This window comes from Thalassophryne amazonica, chromosome 5, assembly GCF_902500255.1.
Source record: "Thalassophryne amazonica chromosome 5, fThaAma1.1, whole genome shotgun sequence".
Lineage (NCBI taxonomy): Eukaryota > Metazoa > Chordata > Actinopteri > Batrachoidiformes > Batrachoididae > Thalassophryne > Thalassophryne amazonica.
In genome coordinates this window covers 110,068,540-110,088,101 of record NC_047107.1, presented here as the reverse complement: position 1 = coordinate 110,088,101, position 19,562 = coordinate 110,068,540, and the positions used below count along the sequence as shown (strand labels likewise).

The following is a 19,562-nucleotide window of genomic DNA, read 5'->3' as shown; positions in this document are numbered from 1 at the left end:
GAAGCGGCTCTGCAGCATCAGAGCACAAAGGCTCACAACCATCCCGCTCATGAGAAATCAGATTTCAGATTTTAATCTACAAGAACGCTGAATATGAATGGAATTTGGCTCTATTCTTAGGACAACATCATTATGTCACGTACAAAGGAAACATCTTCATATGCTGAAGGCATCAACAAAACATTCACTGGGTGAAAAAACAGTCCCTGCGGATTTTGCTGATATGAAAGACGGTGAACGGGAGAAGAGGAAGGTGTGTGACTGTGAGGTGATAGTGGAGACTAAAAACTGTCAGGAATTCTCCTCCGTGCTTCAGATGGATATGGAGATTCTGGCAAGTGCCATCAAATGAAAACACTGTGCACATTTCAGCAAAAATATATATCCGCTGGCTCAACGTGACATTCCGAAAAACAAAGAGTACGATACATTAAATCGGGACAAAACCCGGCATTGTGCAAAACACAGCAGTGTGCCGGGAACATTAACAACGAACGTCCTCCTTCACCTCCTCCTTTGTTAAAACGCACAGATTCTCTTTGCTTTTGCTCCTTTCATCTGGGTCCGGCAGATTTGTAAAACACAGTACGAGCTGAGCATATGTTCCCCCCAAAGGGGCCCGAGTGTCCTTAGCTGCCGTGCTTGGATTTTACGCGGCACAAAGGGAGCATATGTAAAGAATGAACAGTGAATCAGAGGGAGTGCACGAGAGACACAGACAGAAAGAGAAAGCAAATAATTTGGTAAACACAGATGGCCGTCCTTGGCATCCACATCAGTTCTTCACAAGTGTTTTGAGGACGTTCTCTTCTTTCCAAGACCTCCCATTTTCTCCTTCACTGCCACTGTGTTACTGTTCTCCTCTGTGTTTGTCTGTCTGTGCTCGATATCTACTATCAGTGCTGACCACAACGGCAACAAACACAAAGCAACCATTCCCTCAACAGTTTACTTTATTCACACCACAACAGGTAGTAAACCCCATCTGAAAAACAGCCAAACACAGAGAAGCACCTCGGTTTACTCACAGAAACATTTAAAAACATTATGCTGATAACTGTTACAGGATACGGGCCAAAATCAACATCTACAGGTCCAAAACTGTGATCCACCCAATGCTAACAGGCAGTTCCTTCATATACTTAATGATGTGGTTAGTTTAGGTCAACATTAACAAACGTTGAAGCACCATCAAGTCATTGTTCCACTCAGTGCTTTTATGACACCTTATTTTAAAGCAACAGTGTGCACGATTTAGGGATGTTTATGCAGCATAAATGGATTATAGCATTCATAGCCATCTATGTACCTGCAACAACAAATTGACGTGTTTTCATAAGCTTTAGAACAAGCCCTTCATATCTACATGGGAGCAGATCACCTCACAGAGGCCGCCATGTTGATAAAGTAGCTCAAAAAGATACTTAAGCTGTGGTCACATTAGCTACAAGCGACAGCAAGCGATAGAGGCAAAGCGGCGATTTGCCATTCATTTTCAATCAAGTGGGCATTTTTGCAACAGAAAGCGATAACTCTCGCTCTGGCGCCAGCTCGGCAGGGCCAAAAGAGACCTGAACTCTATTTTATGCAAACAATGAGTGACACTACATGGCGGCTGGCAATCAGAGTGACTAGGCAGCGTAATGTTAATCCATAATCCAAGATTATTGGATTGAACAAAAGTTCCAATGCAACAGTAAAACTGCAACAATATTTTGGGTAAGGCATTAGATACACTAATTTTTACATGGCAAGTCCTTCCATTTATATTGAAAACTCTTCACAACCTTTTTGTGCATTCCCCCCAAAAAATACTCTTGATTTTGCAATGTCTACAATTTACAGTTTGCTTACAATTGCATTTTACTCATTGGCCAATCCTTTTAAAATTTGATGATGTGGTACATATCCAGAATACAGTCTAAACTGGTTTGCATTATCCTGGCACCAAACATAATGACATACGGATACATCCAAAGGAAAGATAAAGGTCAACTGTGATCATTGTTGGTGGAGTCTCACAGCAGCAGGTTGCACAATTTCGCCATGTTAATGCCCTCTTTATTTAGAGGTTGTGGAGCTGATACAACACAGGCATCCAGATAAGCAACCATGCGTGAATCCACAACACCGCCACCATATCTGATTCCAGCACCTATGACATCACTTCTGTCATACTATTCAGTGTGCAGGATGCTGGATGGAGAAACCAACATACTGTTAATCCATGGAGTCACTTAAAGTTTGTGACTATGAACACTGTGCGACAATAAGGGCCACTGTACACAACATTTTCATCAAATAACACTATGTGAGAATTTTGTTTATATGGAAACAATATGTACATAGCCAACAATGTGTACAACAATAAAAGCACAGCATTCACTCGCAACATATAGAGTCCGTCCATTCTGCTCCCATACATGAGCCTTTCTGTTTCTATCACGACAGTTTCATTGTGATTGGTATGACAGCAAAGACAAATGTTTTGGGTGTTTTTTCCTTTCAATAGTCTACTTGCTCATGGGGTGGGTAAGGTATCGATATGACTTGTGCATAGCTTCATGTAAATTATATTATGATTCAGTGACAATTAAATAAATTTAACTGAGAATTGAATTGTGTGTCACACAGTAAGCTCACAGCTCATGGTATATACAGAGACAGCCACATTCCCCAGTTCTCTTGGTTGTCTGGATTGACTATATTAGTACCCTTCTGAAAAGTTCAGAGAATATTGACTTTTAGCACTCGGAGGTGCTACAGGAAAAACAGATGTCGCACTCTGGGGGAAAAAAAAAACACATGCTTGGTGCAGTTTTTTTTTCAGTGTGTTTTTCTTGAGGCGACCACATATGGGTGCATATGTGCTGTTGTCATTTGGAACTATTGTGAAAAATACACTGGAACTGAGTAAAAAAAATATAATATGCACACATGCCGTAATGCTTCTTTTCAGGTGATTTAGACTTTTAATGCACTATACCAAATTCTATGTTAACACGACAACAGCTTCCGTTTTGCTCAGTAATGTCAAGTGAACAAGACAAGATGCTTTGATGTCAGCCACAGATAAATTAATGATAATCTGCCCCCTAGTGGCTATACTTATTAGTACTTCAGTTCAACACAAGGTGCTACACAGGTGTAAACGTAAACAAAGATGCATTTTTACTTTAGGTGCACATCACACCATTAAATAATTGTCCAAATGTGATGAGTTCAGGCACAAGAAAAACAATATCCACGAACGACTGGTCAACATTACAGTTTTCAATTAAATTACAGGTTGTAAATACAAAATCTCAGTTTTGTTTTGATGAGAGAAGCACTGAAAGAAAAGATGGTTTTGTTGTTTCCTTTTGCTTCTTTCATGAAATGAGAAAAGTCTGGAGGAGCCTTGCGTGTTGTTGCCCTCTTTCAGTCTCCCAGAACGAGGGCGCCAGGCTACAACACAGGCTCTTTGTTAGCTTTGGACAACATGAAATGGTTCAGAACCAAGCCTCGGCAGTGCAACCTCAGCCTTGAATCATGGCCCCGGAGGCCTGAGAAGAAAAATATAAGCTCGGAATGAAATGAAGCTTGTCAGACGGACACAGGAGCCGGCTCATGGACTCGCTCAGTGTGGCACAGGGTCACATAGACAACAAAGAAAAAAAAAACAAACAGGTCAGGTCATGCCACAACTCCCTGTTACAGTTAAAACAATTTTGACCAGAGTGGTTATCCACGGAGGAAAGTAGACACAACGTGTTCCTGAGAACAGAGAATGGCGCGCAAGCCGCGAGCCAAGATGCCCTAGACCTTTGTATTACATTCCAAGAAACATCAACAACCAATATTTATGTTTAACGCCGCGTTTTGCACCTGCCAAGTCTGCATGAGTCAGTCTCATAATCCACAATTACAAGGCCGCCTTACAAAAGAACTTCTTAAAAAGGCATGTCCAAGCACGGCTCTGATTTGGCGAGCTGCTCTTTAAAAAAAAAAAAAACACGTTCTGGGTTTCACCGGTCAAGTTGACTTTTTTCTTTTTTTTCACGAGGCCGTGCTGCTGGCAGCCTGCACGGCCTGCGGTTGTAGTGCGCAGAGGTCATGTATAACAAATTCTTCACACTCTCTTTGTTGAGGGAACCTTGGCTGCCATTAAAAACAGATGGGGAAAGACGAGACAGAGGGAAAATATATATAAAGAGAAAGACACAGACACACAGAGAGAAAAAAGAGGAGCAGAGGCCAGGTTTTTCAAAGGAAATGGGAAAATTTAACCACTAAAAAAAAATAAGCGGGGAAATTCAAGCCACACTGCCTCGAAGCCAAAAGCCCATGGAGCGGACCGCGGGATGCTTGACCTTTGTGGGGACCGTCTGCTATTTGAGCCTGGGGTTTCAGGGGCTTGGGGTCCTCTCTGGAGGGCCGTCAGCAGGCCTCAGCTTTCCTTCCCTATTCTGTTCATTAGCCATGCTTTATAATTCAGCTTCCTCTGAGCCACACAAGAGCTCCCTGCGGAAAGCGGTTGCTGGAAAGACGGAGGGCGAAAAAAAGCAAGTGAGACTGAGGGAAGGGGTGGCAAGAAAGAGGTCAGAGGGCCCAGCCGGGGCCCAGCTCTCAGCAGCTGTGAAATCCTCACATTTCCTCAACAGACGCAGAAGGAAAGATGGAACGCAAGACAGAAAGTGCAGGAGGCCAGGGGAGCGAGGCGGGCCGCTAAACCCACCGACAGAGCGCCAACTCCCAAAAGGGCCGTGCGCAGAACCATAATTCCCAAATTTAGGGAATGCCAAATTACAAATTACACTGCTGTTTGCTTTAAAAAGTCCCCCAACTTCCCTCAACACCAGTGACTTATTGGCTACATAAATCTCAAGATAATAGTAGAGCTGCAGAGGCGGAGCAGAAGCCCTCGCTAGCAATAAGTGAGACGTTTACAGCGAGGAGGAATGTATTGGCTGTCACAGCGAAGAAGTGTGTGTGTGTGTGTGTGTGTGTGTGTGTGTGTGTGTGTGTGTGGGGCGGGGGCTCTGCAAAATTTTCCACATCCATGTCTCTTTTACTTAACAGCATGGCAGGCTAATTAATTTAGAAACCCTGAGACAAGCTTAATTGCGTTTTCTTTTCTTTTTTTTTTTGCACAGAAATGCTTCCACACTTAATTTCTGCACAAAGAGAAGAGACGTGCGGCAAGTGAAGGTAATAATCAACTGAATGACCTTCAGGCCTAAATTTATGAAAGGCATTGATCAGTTAAGACTGTGATTTTACTGAGACAGGAAGGTCAGCAATTACCCAGATTCAATTAACCTCATTTAGTAAAGACTGCTGAGAGACCAATTTCTCTCCGCGTGAGCCTCGTGCACCCACCGACCCCCCCCCCCCCCCCCCCCCCACTTTATATCAAATGATCCCGGGGCCGTCCATCTACCTTTGATCACAGAGCTTCTGTTACATGTCCTGCATTCGTCCAAGCTGTGCAAATTATCTTCAAACACCAGCAAATGCCGCAGACAGAGGTTAGATAAACCCAGACTACATAAAACCTAATACATTCATCCCCTCCTCTGTAAAGCCGGTGCAACCCTTTCCTCTGTCTCGCAAAGATACAATGTTTTTACAATCTGGCAGTGCTATCACAACAGCTGTAGCGTGAAACAAAGAACCTGTTAGCAGGCTTTGTTGTGGGCTTCTGCCTGCAAAGCCAGTAATTACAATTTAGTTCTGAATCATTTGGCACATGTTACGCTCTTGACAAAAGTGGTGGAGGACAAGTTCTTTTTTTTACCGCTTCACACTTTAATAAGAAAAACAATGACATCAAATTGCTGGCACATGGAAAAATAACTTTTGCATGCTGACAGACTGATAAACAGTCAGTGCCTACTGATGGAACTATGAAATACCAATGAATGAGCTGTGAAAACTATGACAGCCTTCAGCACAACACGACCTACGTGTCACTTTCACAGCCAGTTGGCTTTAAACTAAGGGTCACTCCTGGAGATCACCTGACCAGCAGGTTTTCCAACACTCCCTGCTCCACCCACTGCCAATTACAACAAGGACGGGTGTCCTCATGCCCAGCTAGTCAAGAGCTACGAAACAGCAGACATGACTAATCAGCTGTTGGTCACAGACATTAGTCATGGAAACCACACAGGGCAGGTGATCTCCAAGAGCAGGACTGGTAACCCTGCTTCAGATGGAACAGGGGACTGATACAAAACTATCGCTAAATCACTGAAAATATTTTGAACTTTAGATAGATCAGGTCAGGTCGAGGGGCATATGCTTGGGTCACATCCACCTTATTACTGAACTGCTTCGGGGCATGGCATGGATGGCAACCACTGAGGCAGACAACTACTTCTGAGAAGTGGGGATGGATTTGCTATCTGTCTCTTGGAGCCAGGTCATATGTGGACATCACATTTACCTTCTCCAGTTACTAGGGCCCTCAACACTGAGGAACCTGCATGCCACATCATAACAAGAGAAACGCACCACATGGTGACAGTGTTGCAGCTGATGTTCCTTCACAATGCATTTGATCATCTTTGTGTCCATAAATAACCGTACATTTGACATAACGTCATTTCAGTGGTACCCTAAAATTCCTCCAAAAAGACCTAGTACCAAAAACATCCAGCCATCACCTTAGATCAGGGGTTTGTGTCCCATTCTCACAACCATACAATAAAGTGTGGCACTATGTAGCAAAGACGCCCAGAGTGGACCGTCCTCAAAAACTTGACTGTTCAGGAAGGACACAAGCAAAAGACATGGCAACTGGGACTGGTGAGACTTCACCTGTTGCTTCAACGGTCAGACAACGTTTAAAACGAGAAAAGAAATTTCACCTCTAGTTTTGAAAAGAGATGCGGGACACCCCGGCATAAATTTCATATTTCAAAATAAAACCTTATACGTGTATTTTTATAGGAACTGTAGTAACAGATATGTACATAATATAAGCACTTAATATGTGTAAACAAGATGAAAATTCAAAGCAAAGTACCATCTCTCTGACAACTAAATGAGTGTGACGTGTGGGATAGATGAAGTCACTGGACAAGCCTGCATGTGGTATTTACTTTGTGTTGTACTGATGTGCATGCAAATAAAACTTGGTAATGACAAACTGGCCAATCACTAGATGGCGCCACAGATAACCATCACTGATGAGGAAAATTTTCCAATAGGATATTTTCTGACTGCAACTAATGTGCACTTTCACTGCATTGTTATACAACAAACACATCAAATCTGATACATTACTGCTTTGTGTTTCTATATAAAAACACTAGATGGCCCATTGTGCGGTGCACAAACACTGACTAGATTGGTTAGTCTAGATGACAGGATCACACTGAATGGAATTATTGATTACATCTGATGTCTCACTGCCCCAGCTGCTACACTTTAAACATAATTGAATTTACTTTAGTTGTCAATATAGTGATAAATGTTCATGGGGTCCATATAAATTACATTACGTCATAACATAGTGTCGTGTTGACATGATGTTTTTACAACCTCACAAGGGTATGGAGCTCCGAGGTGTGATGACAACACTCAAGCGGCGCTAATCCCATGTTTTTAAACTACTGCAGACGTTTTGTGTTTTGAAGACCAATCTGAGTGCAAAGTGTGGACGTTTTTCATTCCCTATGTCCTGCAGTGATGAAATATATATATAAAATATAAAATTTAGCAATAGTCAGTGTTAGTATTACAACTTAGTTCATGCCTAGAGTGCAAGTACCGTCCAGGCTGCTGACAGACATCCCTACAAAGGGTTCATGCTGGTTTTAAAGCAGTGTTACAGCACAGTAATGCTGCGACACAGAAGCTCACTTTGGAGCATATTCCCCTACATGCACATCCCAGTGCCATCAAAATATCCCAAGCACCTAGACCTTCAACAGTTGTAGCTACACAACAAATTTTGTAGAGTACAATTTACTCTGTCAGGATAGCATTTGGTCCAGGACACAACTTAAACCAACAGAAGGCTTTTATTTTGAAATAATATAGCAGGAGATGGGATATGTTTGTTGTTGGTAGCAGAAGAACATGTAGCAAACCCAAAACAATTGGAATTTATTATTAGAGGGCTAACTGGCACAGAGTGTAACTAATTTGTTGTAACTGCACATACCTGTGCGCTCCCACTACTGTGCCAACTAAAATATGCAGACTCTCTATCTGTAGAGACTGGAGATACACTGGATGCCAGCTACTGTAAAATCACAAGAAGTAGAAAGGACTGCAGAAGATCCACTGCAATGCTGATTTAATTTATTTAAGCCATTTCCCTAACCATGGAGCAAAGGTCACCCACGACACTTTTCTCTGCAAATTTATGAGATACTCCAAAGCCCTATTTTAATGGTGGATGTGAAACGCACTTGTGCATCGGGCGCAAGCCCACTGGGGTGCGTCGCACTGAACTTTGTTTTTCATTCATTCATTTTCTATACTTGCTTACTCCAGTAAAGAGCCACAGCTGGGCTGGAGCCCATCCCAGCAGTCACAGGGCAAGAGGTGGGGTACACCTTGGACAGGACGCCAGTCCATCGCAGAGCCACGTAAAGACAGACAAACTCACTCACACTCGCATGCGCACTTATGGTGAATTTAAAAAGTTTCCAATTCACCTAACCTGCAGGTTTTAGGAAGCAGGAGGAAGGAGGAGCACCCAGAGTCAATAAAAGTCAGTCCATCAATAATAGTCAGGCACTGATGAGACTCCACACATGTACAGATGAGTATTAATGCTTTAAGAAGCATTATCAGTAAAAATCGTTATCAGGTTAAGCCAAACTGTGGCCTTGATTTGTCTTTTCATGTGAGAGCAGCTAACTTTGATAAACACTTCTATCAGCACCCACTCACAGCCATCAAGCACCGACAACCTTTACAGCTTAGACGGCCACTAATGCTACTTTAAGAATAAATGCCATGTTAGCCGTGCACAGTCGGCCTACAGCTCCCAGACTGCAACAGGAGACACCAAATTAATCATCTCCCCTGCATTTGTCCTCTCCACTATTTCAGAAACTTAATGACCTCCCAAGCGGTCGTTTATTATCAGCCGCGGCGGCACTGCATGTTCCCAGGCCAGAAAACAGCCACCATCTAACTGAGTACCAATCCCCTCCCACCCGCCTTCACCACTGCCACCGAATGCTTGTCAGAACAGGTGTGGGCCAGCGAGCCTGCAAACCCCCAGCGAGCACGACGGAATATACAACGGGAACGAGAGCAGAAACCTCCCACGCAACTGTCAACCAACAGACACTCGCCTCAACTGAAGAATCATTAAGATGATAATGAATTCCGCGGTGACCGCGCAGAATGGAGTCGTCTCGCGGTCCACATGCACAAATCTGGTTATGCTTTGCCCCGAGTGCCATTTTCGCAGCCACCTATTATGCATGCGTGTCTGTGACAGAGGGCCCGGGGTTGACAACTCCTGCTCGCCCTTAGCAACAGACAGAGGGAAAAGAACGCAGAGAGGAGAGCAGGGCAGCCTGTGTAAAATATTACCCTCCTTCCCCAATCACACACAAAAACCTCCCTCCCTCCCCTCTCTCCCCTCTGTCTCCTGGCTGTGCAGCAGTTGCTTGCTCTTATCACGGCTGCCTGTCAGTTTAGTATACAAATTAGCAGTCTATCAGGGGAATGCAGGGGCCTGTTTCATCAGTAGGGAGAAGGGCAGAGGCACGCATTGCATTAAAGTCTCTCACCGCCGCAGACAGAGAGGGTCACAAATCAACGCTGCAGCAGGCCCACAGCCAGCTCTAACCAGATAACGAGAAATGAAGGAAAAGGACGAGGCATATTTCACCGGAGCGCATCCAGACTCACACTCCCTGCAAGGTGGATGGAGGAGGGAGGTGACAAATCAAAATCTTAACCCTGCAGCCTGCAGAACAACAACAACAACAACAACAGAAAGAGGAGTGTGAATACCGTTTACCTGGAAATAAAATGCTTTGGGCTGATTACCAACAACAATCTGCAGAAAATGAGGTCCGGCGTGTTTCACGTTGTCTGGTGGAGTGAACCTGTGCATGCTAATACCAGTGGAGACAAAACGGCTGCGAAGGACTCTCATTAAGTGGCGTAATGCAATGAGGCACAGTCTAAATTGCGGCAATAAAAGCCGACAGACAAATCATCTCAACCATCGCAAACCATTTAACTCAATTAATGCGACATCCAGATCTGAGCTCAGCGGAATAAAAGTGTGCATGTTTCGCTCACTGGGTCAGGCTCAGAAGAATTTGTAGGATAGGGGGATGGATGGGTGGTGGTGGGGCACCAGGAGAGGGAGGAGGAGGAGGACTGATTTCTTTTTTTTTTTTTTTGGAGTGAGATAAGAGTCAGTGCAGCACAGCCACTGCACTCTGATTAAGTCCTACATGAGACCAGAGAAATAGGACAGAGAATGAGAGATAAAGGCAACAGGAGCATGAGAAAGCCGAGCGGACTGTGGAAAGGGCGTGGCCTTCTTTCCTTTTTAATGTCAGAATGTGTGCCAGCAGCGATAAGAAGCACAGGTAATCTCCCGTTGGAATCAGGCGGGCTGTTCGTCATTACTCTCCGAGCCCGGGCTCTCCAGGCTTCTTGGCAGCCGTGATGGCAGATAGCCCTATAAGCCACAGCTCACTGCTTCCTGATTGGCTGGTCAACAGCCAAAACCAAATCCAACCTCCCCCTGGGAGGAGCCACTGTGAGAAGGTATGACGGGACAGGTCACTGAAATATCACCATTCTTGTATCCATGTAACCCGCCCCACCATCAGTATCAGTGTGGGTGGGTTAAAGTAAACAAACAAACACAAAAAAAAAAAACAGTGTTTCTGGATATTGTTGCCTGAGAGGCAGGATAACAGAAAGGAAGATTACCAAAGCAGCTCTCACAGTGCAGTCCGGTTGCTGCGGTGGAGAGGATCCTGGAGGAGATAATAATAATATTCCTCGTTGGAGCCTCTGCTGCATCATCCTGACTGGCCCGCCGTGACATAATCGCCCTGCGGAGAGCTGCAGGCGAGCTTGGTAGGCAAACCACCTCTCACTGCAGCTTGTTAAGGAGAAAGGTGGCTTTGAGCAACGCTCAATAGAAACTCCTACTGAACTTTGTTTCTTCCTTCACTCCATCTGAACATTGTCTGGGTGACTCACAGCCCACCTCAGGCTACGCCGGCTTCCGTTCTTCCTTTCTTTCTTTCTACTTCCCTCCTAAGATTGTACTGTGCTTTGGACTCCAATGGAGGTAAGGAAGTGGGACGAATCAGGATCTGAAATAAAGCGGTGGTGATAAAAAAAAAAAAAAAAAAATGCTGACCCTTCCCCTTGCCTCGGCCCACGCACAGGATTTCTGCTGCAGCACGCAAAGATAAGAAGCGGTATTGCCGGCACCACATGGACATGTGTGGATGGTTCAGCACAGACACCTTTAATGAGAGAAAGAAAAAAAATAAATAAAAAAAGCACAGCAAGAGAAAGAGCTCACCCGTACCATGCCAGTGATTTTCAGTAAAATGAATCACCTCCCCTCTAACACAAATAAATATTGTGCTAATACCAGTGGGAGTTCAGGGCTGACTCGGAGCTGGAAAAAAAACAACTTCAACTCCGCTACAGCGGCCTCTGCGGAACGCTTTCTGCATCCCAACTCCTCCAAAAACCTGCACCGTGCACACACCAGGTCCCTGCAACCTCTGGCCTCTTCAGCTCAGCTCCCGCTGGGCTACAGTTTATCAGGATGACGTGAAGCGAGTGTGAAGTTGTTGATGAAGGTTTAGTAACAACATCCACCCGAAACTACAACAGCAGCTGAACTCAAACGAAGGGAATTACGGATTTTAATCTTGGCGTCCTGCTTGCATGCCAACCATCAACATGAAAGTCAACTTTGGGGAATTACAGAACTACAACTTGTCTTACGCTGGAGTGAAAAAGAGGCGGTGGATGACAGGACATGTGAAGCTGGAAAGCACTGATGGCTGGAATCATCCGGTCATCTTGGTTGATCCAAACGGTAGCTGTGAATTCTTCCGTTTGCTCGCAGGTGATATACAATTTTCGACTTGAACTACACCTCAGTCAAGCTTCACAAAAGATGAGAAGATATTTTCTTCACTTCCCCAAGAACACATTGTTCATCAGCTGTTCATACAGCTGATGACTTTCAACATCATTCACTCCTGTTATGTAAAATGTATAAAATATAAAAATATATAATGGTAGTGGGATATAATATAAAAATTGTGTAGTAATGTGTTGCCATATTAATGAATTAATCACTGCAGCTCTCCTTCACTGCTGTTATGTTAGCGTAGGCTAGGCTAGCTCACTCGCTAGAAAACTAAACATATAAACAAACACAGACCACTGATAGAACATCATAAACACATTTACGAGGAATGTCGATACGTTAGCAGTAATATGTCACCATATTAATCGATTAATCATTGCAGCTCTACGAGGTCTGTTAGAAAAGTATCGGACCTTTTTATTTTTTGCAAAAACCTGATGGATTTGGATCACGTGTGCTTGCATGAGCAAACCTTGAACCTTCTTGCGCATGCGTGAACTTTTTCACGCCTGTCGATTGCGTCATTTGCTGGTAAGCAGCCTTTGTGTGAGGACATGTGCAATGCTCTCTGCAGATTTTCATTACAAGGAAAAAGACGGAACGACTGGAGCAGCGCGACTGCATCAAATTTTGCCAGAAACTGGGCAAGAACCAGGTGGAAACCATTCAGAAGATTCAGACGGCTTTCAGTGACGATGCTATTGGCATCACACAGATTAAGGAGCGGTACAACTGGTTTAAAGACGTCCGCACAACGGTGGAGAGCGAGCCACGCTCCGGTCAGCCATCAACATGCTGAAATGACCAGATCATTTCCAAAGTGAACGCTGTGGTGATGCGGGACCGTCATGTGACTCTCCGAGAAATTGCGGAAGAGGTGGACATCAGCACTTTTTCGGTACATTCCACTGTGACAGAAGATTTGGCCATGAAAAGAGTGGTGGTGAAATTCATGCTGCTGCTGACGGCGAAGCAAAAGCGCCTCTGTGTTGAAGTCTCACAGGACATGCTGTGACATGCCCACCTCTTCCACAATTTCTTGGATAGTCACACGACTGAAAAGTCACCGAAAGCCATCTGAATCATCCGAATGGTTTCCACCTGGCTGTTGCCCAGTTTCTGGCAAAATTTGATGCGGCGCTGCTCCAGTCGTTCCGTCTTTTTCCTTGTAATGAAAATCCGCCGAGCGCACAACACATGTCCTCACACAAAGGCTGCTTACCAGAAAATGATGCAATCGACAGGCGTGAAAAAGTTCACGCATGCACACGAAGGTTCAAGGTTTGCTCCTGCAAGCACACGTGATTCAAATCCATCAGGTTTTTGCAAAAAATAAAAAGGTCCAATACTTTTCTAACAGACCTCGTACTTTAAAACCTTCACGCTGTTATGCTAGTGTATGCTAGGCTAGCTCACTCGCTGGAAAAATAAATATGTAAAAATAAACCACTGATACAATATAAACATATTTACCAGGAATATTGATAACTTATCTGTCTACATTTTTGTCTTTTGTCCATGTTTGCTGTTGTTCTAAACATTTACTACTACAGTCATGAAGTCTACTCTACTCTTCTTTTCTTTTTTTTTTTTAGATATTTAGATATACTTTAGTATACACTAGTAGAGTTCTACTTTAGAATTGGAATGTATTATAGAAGACATACATATATAGAAGACATACCTCACTGAATTTTCATGACTCCTGTCCAGTAGTCTTGAATTTTGTCAAATATCACTATGTTGTCCAAGTCATCAAACTATCATTGGCTCACCCTGAAGTTGCTTTCTGTGAACTTTTGTTTGATTATCAAAATTTACTTGCGCATGCTGTGCTCGTCTGCTGCTGTGTTACTTTCAGCTTGTATTGTTTCAAAGCAGGATTCGCCAAGACTATTTTGTTGCAGCTGTTTGTAGCCTGCCCTCTCATGACTAGAAGAAGATTTAATAGGTCCTACAGAAGCCTCAAGGTCCAGTGGGCCAATGGTTATTCCCAGATACCATTGCGTGAAGCTTATGAGGGCAATTCTATGGTAATGGAATTACAATCAGAGCCAATTTGTAATGATAAAATAAAATATGGCCAGATTTGATGTCCTAAGAAGTGCCCATGAGATGCCACACCTCACCCCTGGATGGGATGCCAGTCCATCACAGTTTACTTCTCCAGCAAAGATCAGATTCCATTTCCATCTGAGTGGACTGGACCAATGCCAATAAAGTGTCTTGAAGCGCACAGCTGGAATCACACCCTTGTATGTATATTGGTAATCCAATTTCTATGCTTCATAACTGGGGAGAAACAGAAATGGTGGTAGGATCAGGGCCAAACAGAGCTGGTTCCCACTCACATCTGTGTAGCACATAAAGGAACAGGATCCACACTGTCATTATAAACATACATGGAGTATAAAGATGACACGGCCCTGCAAAGCCTCCAGGTTATGTTGGAAAGGGGAGTGGCACGTTAAGTGGATCTGACTTTCGCTTCAGGTTTCTGACAGTGGTAACCCAAGCTTGTCCCTGAGGCCTCCCTGCAGGATTTGACAGGACACCCAATGCTCAGGAAGTCCACTTTAGAAATGCCTTCACCACTCAGCTGCCCTTTTAAAAGGGCTAAGATTGGTACGGGTGGTTATCGGGTTTGGAAATGCTGTCATAAGGATGTGCTTGCAACAAGCAGGATTTGTAAGACTTACCACAAACTGGGTCGTAATGTTTAGCCACGAGGAGGAACAAGAACATGGTTTGTTCCCAGTGTTAGCTGGAAGTAAGGAAGCTACTGGGTAGTGGTTTATCTCTGGTTTCAGAGTAGGAACACAAAATGGACTGCGTTTATATAGTGCTTTTCAATCTGCATCAGATGCTCAAAGCACTTTACAAATAATGCCACAGAACACAGACAATAAACAAGCCTACACTACACCCACTGTCACTGCATCCTTTTGACATACATCATAGCCAGAGTTGGGAATGATTCAGCTTTGAAATCTGTAAAGTAATCAAACAATAATGTTAAATGAACTGCATAAAAGTCTAAATACCAGTGACATGTCCACACAATTTTTTCCCCAACTTGCATCCTTGAACAACCAGCATCTGAGTGAGACAAAAAGTAGGTACCACTGTTCAACTGTAAATTCTATCATGTTGCATTTTAGTCATTTTTAATTTTGGATAGTATATTGATGTGCTCCATAATTCAATCAAAATATCAATGTAGTTACTAGGGATGTGAATCGTACAACAACTCATGATTCAATTTGATTCCGATTCTTGGGGTGACGATTCGATTCAGAATCGATTTTCGATTCAAAAAGCTCTGAGAAATAGTTATATTACTTAAAAATGTTTATGTTTAAGAAAATGCAGCTTTACAAGGTTAATCAAGTGATTAAAGATGTAAATTTACTTATCTGCTTTGTTCGTTCAGAGTTGGCTGGCAGTTTAGCGAAGTGCTGGTCAGTAGTCGGCAGATACCGCTGCTCCCCTCTTTTAGCTCCGGGTCATGGAGTAGCATGTGGGCTTGCGGATTTGAAGTGTTTCCAAAGTACTTAGCTTTCATTTTGCAGATTTTGCACACTGCATAAGTCATGTCAAGCTCCTTCTTACACAGCAAATAATAAAATCCAAAATGCGCCCAAACATTTGCCTTCAGCAAAGACTGAATTAGCTCTTTGTCCGCCACGCTAAGCTGCAGCTCACGAATGTTTGAAGCATGCCGGACCCTCCCCTTGCGGGGATGCCGCAGTACGGAAGCCGTTGCCTGACAAACAGTACACGCAGCGGGTAAGCAAGAAAATGTTTAAAAAAAATGCTTTTTAAAAATCGATTCCTGGACATTTTGGATTGATTCAGAATTGTAATAAATAAGAATCGCGATTCGGACATGAATCGATTTTTTTCCAGCACCCGTAGCAGTTACCTACTAATGAAGCTCAATGCAGCTTTTATGACCAGTCAAACCAATAAGACGATATTAAATTAATGCAACTGGACCACATTTGGACGACCTTATTGCCTAATGGCTGCAAAGCAAAGACAAGCAGTGTGTCACACTTTTGTCAGCTGACTAACAATAAAAACGTAGATTTACTCTGTGTGCTTTGCAATATCACATGCTGTGCTTAAGATAATGTGCCTAACTCATCCAGATGTCAAACAGCTGAGGTGACTTCAGCCAAAAGAATAGCACACCCATCGTGCTTTACCCACAATGCCGTGCATCATACTCAGCCCAATCTCAGGCTTTTTTTCATGCTTCTGTCACGAAATGATTTGCATTTTCATGATGCGTTTTTTTTTTTACTTTATTTTATTTTAATATTTCTGACCCAATCAAATTTTACTATTTCTAACACATTTTGTGCTCTGATCACGAAAAGCACTGCATTTTTGTGACGGGAGCATGAACCATAGATTACTTATCGTGATGCCATGAGACTGGGTTGATCATACTGGAGGCAGTCACACTTGCCCCATTTCACACAAAAGGGAAGTAAATAGTCTTGTGTGCATGGCAGAAAATCATTTTAAAACATGTAAATGTAACCCTGCAAAAAAAACAAAAAAAAAAAAACATAGTGTTGTATGGATGTAGGACTATGTTACTTGCGTTTTACAAAACAGCCATTTTAACACAATCAGAAAATATCAGTTTCTCTAATTTAGCAAATTTCTGTGTAGAAATGGTCCCTCTTTCATGGACCCCATTCACTCTGTACGCCACTCAAAAATGTCTCTCACTCTCTTTCTCTTCCTTAGTTGAGTTCATATAAAATCCTTTCCTCAGGGTTGTGTGGAGGTATTGTTTGAGTTTTAGAAACTAACTACTGTAAAACACTCAGAAAATAACAGTTTCCCTCTTTGAATTAATACTAATTCATTGATTTAATACTAATAATTTCAGTGCATAAACTGTCTCATTGACAACCACACCTGTTCCTAATCCATCATTAATCCAGCATGCGTTAACCATTCAGCAGGTGGCAGACATGACTATGGGATAATACATATGCAAAAGAAATGATTCCGTGCATCAAATTTGAATGCCGATATGATAGGACTAATCGTGTCAACAAAGTGGAAGGGAAGTAATAGTTTACCTAACAATTCATCATTCACTGCATTTTACAGAGTACATACCTTCCACTAAATAAATGTATAATTGTTCTTTTTCCCCCTCTAACTTTAAAAGAATACGTTTTTGTGTCCTGAGTATGCAGTGGTGCTCCATGTATTCTATTCTTGCCACGAGACCAAAGAAAATCAACTTTTGTTAGATGGAGACACAGAGGTGCTTGTGTGACGGCACAGCAGTGGGACAAAAAATAAAAATACACAAAATATAAGCAACACTAGGTGGTGATGATCCGTCCACCAGCACTTTTGAAGTCCACCATGCATACCAACCATTCACTTATCATGTCAACTTCTTTCTTAATTCAAACATCAAAATCACTTATTGACATCATTTTAACAAGCTGTAAGAAACTGCAATAGGCTCACCACAACAGGTAGCATAAAACCTAGCAATTACTAAAATAAATACACAACTATTGCATCCGCCAAGGACGTAATACAACCATCGCAGTTTCTTTATTTATTTGTCAATCTGTTAGCGGGATTACGTCAAAACTACTACATGGATGTTGCCGAAATTTTCACCACGGATAGATATTAGGACATGGAAGACTCCGGAATCTGGATCAAGATTTCACTTTATATAGGATTTAAAAGACTACGTCAAAACTACTTCACAGATTCTCACCAAATTTGCACCACAGATAGGTATTAGGGCATGGAAGACTCCACTGACTTTTGAAGGTGATCCGGATCCGGATTCTGGCTAGGGATTTCACTTTACAGGCTATTAAGGATTACGTCAAAACTACTGCCCAAATTTAGACAAAATTTTCACCACAGATAGATATTAGGCTATGGAAGACTCCATTAAATTTTGGAGTGGATCGGGCTCAAGACCCCGATTCTGGATCTTTTGTTAAATTTTCACCATTTCGAGGATCATCTCAAATCTGCTTGATGGACCCTGACAACATTTAAATCACATGTGGCTATTGTACAAAGGAATTGTTGGATGTTAGTGTTGGACGTTGAGAGTGATCTGGATCAATATGCAGGTTCTGCAGCAGAAACATACGATGCCATGATGTAAAACCAAGATCAGGAAGACAATATTTTGTGCCAGCTTGTGAATTAAATATCAGATTGCAACATCTTGATCAGTCGGACCATTCTGGAACCGTAAGCAATTATAGCATTGTGTTGTGGATTCCAGATCCAGGTAAAGTCAGGGTCACAATCTGAATCACATATATTTTATTTTGAATCCTCGTCAACCCTTGGTGGACATCAGAAATCTCAGATTGATCTTTATAATATAGATCATCTCTTTTTTGCTACTATGTACTTATATATATATATATTTTTTTTTTAATTTGCTCTTTGAACATACAGTTTGCATTCTGCTAAAGTCTATGTTTATTTTCTTTCTTCCCTAGACCTTTAAAGTCTGTGTGTGGTTTACTTAGCTTTATATTTGCACTGAAAGGCTTGCAACTTACCTTTCGTTGTACTTGTTTATCTTTGCTTTCTTCCCAGAATCCTTTGATCTACTGTGATGTCACCGGCTGCCATCTTTATTAAGATATACTGTAATTTCTCATAGTGAAATTTGAGCAAGGGAAAATAGCATGGTTGCATTGTTAATATAATATAATACTGCAGAAGGGAAGCTATTTCCTTTATGCCTTGTAGCAAGCAGAGATCGGAGAGCTTGCTGATTGTCAAAAGCTGCTGTTTGCTTCACAAAGGTGTCTTTGGCAAGTTTCATCACTAATTACGATTGACATAATTACTAATTCTGTACTTATTAATTTGAGGAAATGCAGAATGTTTGTGAATGAGGTTATATGTATGCTCTTGTAGTTCCACTGTTCTACCACTAGATGCTGCACATATGGATGGTCAGACCTGTGTGTACATTTAGACACTTTTCAAAGTCCAAGTTGATAAATTCCATGTTTTGCGTAGAAATGTTCATGTGCATGGATTACGGGGCAAATCCTGATAAATGAGGCCCCAGACCTGTAGCTTAACATAAGACAGTTATGCATAAATAATTATGATGACATCTGGGCAACCGTCGCAAGCTTTGCTGTCTTTAAAAGTACGTGATGGGATAGCTGCTGAGTACACACCGTCTCTTCGGGAATTTGGAATGACCTTGTGTAATGCCAACACAACACCGGCAGGAAATGATCAAAGTTTATAACATGGAGAGTCACACTTACTGTGCAGTATCACTGCGTTGACCTGACCTTGACAACCTACGGCAGTGCTATTGGTATTTTTCAATAACAATGATTATTCTGTGCTGCAAAAATAAATTATGTATCAAGTAGACTTATGGCATCTGCAACTTATAGTGATATACAGG

General features: G+C 42.5%; 1 protein-coding gene and 1 long non-coding RNA gene across 2 annotated transcripts in view; one reads left to right on the top strand and one right to left on the bottom strand.

Annotated features, from left to right (window-relative positions):
• The window catches only part of fbrsl1 (fibrosin-like 1), a 744,464-nt gene that overhangs the window by 74,332 nt on the left and 650,570 nt on the right, over window positions 1-19,562 (bottom strand).
• Window positions 1,230-18,341, top strand: LOC117511118. Its single transcript, XR_004560886.1, has 3 exons — window positions 1,230-1,305; window positions 3,941-3,944; window positions 18,331-18,341. It is a non-coding gene; the product is annotated as an uncharacterized LOC117511118 (long non-coding RNA).